The 2,063-nt window shown below is 44.1% G+C and overlaps 1 pseudogene; it reads right to left on the bottom strand.

Annotated features, from left to right (window-relative positions):
- Positions 1-794: 794 nt before the first annotated feature.
- On the bottom strand, positions 795-1,158 carry LOC147428012 (uncharacterized; annotated as a pseudogene).
- Positions 1,159-2,063: the final 905 nt, after the last annotated feature.

Here is a 2,063-nt window from a genome sequence, read left to right as displayed (position 1 = left end):
TTTGGGTGGACAAAGGCATGTGTTAGTGCTTGGTCCTCAAAGTTCTCACCTAGAAATGTTGGTATCAAGGACTAAGTCCGAGAGGGAATAGGTCCATTCGAACTACTCCCCAAGTCAAGTCATCAATCAATCAACACCTAGTGGCTATCAAAGCATGTAATCACTATATTCAAACTCAACTAGCTGTCAAGCAATATGGATGTTTCCGTTTCCTCATTGTAAATGTGACCTTCTACTAGCATAAATGGCACTATAATTAGTAGCCAACAAGAACACCAATACCCACATGGAAGTTTAACCGTAGAAGGTTCCCTTTCGATGTTCACATATCTTTATTGTTATCATGGGAGCAATGACTCTCAACGTTGGTGGAGTAAAGCGATGTGAATACATCAATAGCCAAGGAACACACACAAACATGAGGAACAAGTATTTCATTTGGCATTTTAGCTTGGCGTATGGTGGGAGATAATTGAGGTTTGGCAGGTCGGATTACGAGGACGTAATTAGGAGTATATAAAGCGGGTGCTGTAAAGGCTGGAATAGTAGTGCCCGCAAAACTGTAAGCAGCAGTGAGCACATCGAGCAGCATTTAGGGCTAGAACCCATCTTCATCATCAACAATGGCAATGGGGAGGGTGGAACTCTGCACAGGTATAAGAATATGGCACGTCTGTGTTATTATTCTACAAGTATACAAAAACCCACGTCTGTGTGCTATAGTCATATCATATGTCGTAATATTATTGATCTCCTTTCTGGCCACCGCAGTGGCGATGGTGGCGGCGCTGCTGCTAAATATCAAGGAGGGGACCTCCGTCGTGCAAGCAGCTACGCCGCTCAAGTGCAGGCTGCACGACCTCGTGCTGACCAACACTCCCGTGGCGACCGGGCTGTGCGAGTGGGAGCTCGTGAACAACTGCCCCTGTGAGGCCTTCAACATCATTGCAGCCTGCCAGGACGGCGCTGGAACCAGAAGATCATCAGCCGCTTCGCCATGGAGGTGGACGTGCCCACCTTCGGCCACTGCACTCTCCTCCCAACGTCAAAGTCCAACCCGTCTCCTCCGGCCTCCGCTACGGCCGCACCTACCCCTGCGCTGGCACTCTTCCGCTCTCCCTCGTCAATGTCGCCTTCGCCACCCCTGCCTTTGATCATAGACTGGCCGGACCACTCGCTCCATCAACATACCTCTTTGTGATCCTTGAACGGACATCCCATTCTTTCTCTCTTGGTCCAGAGTGGAAATTTCATTTGCCTACATAATTGTGAAAATCTCTCTCTCTCTTCTCTCTCTCTCTCTCTCTCTCTCTCTCTCCAACTTAAGTACTATATTACATTTTGTTACATGTTTACATCACGATGAGGAATTCCATCGTGTTATTCTGTTGAGGAACTGGCAGTGCAGTCTGCACAGTCCTCTAACAATTTATCTCGAATCATCATAGACCAAGGCAGTTGGAAACTGTAAAAGGTGTGTGTATCAAACAAAGCCGAGTTCTAGTATTTCACAAAAAGGATAACACCCAAAGTCTTAGAGAAGCAATACATAAGTCTAAACGTGTAGAACCCGTTTGAATTGTTCCAAAAAGCAAACTATATTTGGAAACTTAGTCTTCCAATGCATCATACAAATATCATACAAACATATCCACCAAGCATATATTGTAGGGAAGTTCCAAAATATGTGCTTCATTGTCTCAAGGGGGCATTTTCCATTAGACATTCTCTTTTTGGCTAACAATTCATCATACATCAGATAGCTTCTTCAACCACCAACATTGATTCTAGATTGAACTCGCAAATCTTCTTGCATCTGTTCTCTATCTAAGGCTAAGGGATCAAGTATATAGAAACTTTTGGTTGGGGAGGTCCATCAATTTGTTTGAAGTCTCTGGCAATGCTCAATCTTTGAATCTTTGATTAAATCGATTGCAAGAAGAAACTTTCAAATTGCTGACATGTGTACACAACTGTCCCCAAGTAATTTTGAGCCCATTTAGTCTGAATCTTCTCTTAGCCACCATAAAGGCAATAATATTTATGTTAGAGTAACAATTTGA

Source organism: Adiantum capillus-veneris, chromosome 23 (genome assembly GCF_014529385.1).
Source record: "Adiantum capillus-veneris isolate H3 chromosome 23, ASM1452938v2, whole genome shotgun sequence".
In the NCBI taxonomy this organism is placed as follows: Eukaryota; Viridiplantae; Streptophyta; class Polypodiopsida; order Polypodiales; family Pteridaceae; genus Adiantum; species Adiantum capillus-veneris.
Note: the sequence above shows the minus strand (reverse complement) of the source record. Positions and strands in the feature narration are given on the sequence as shown.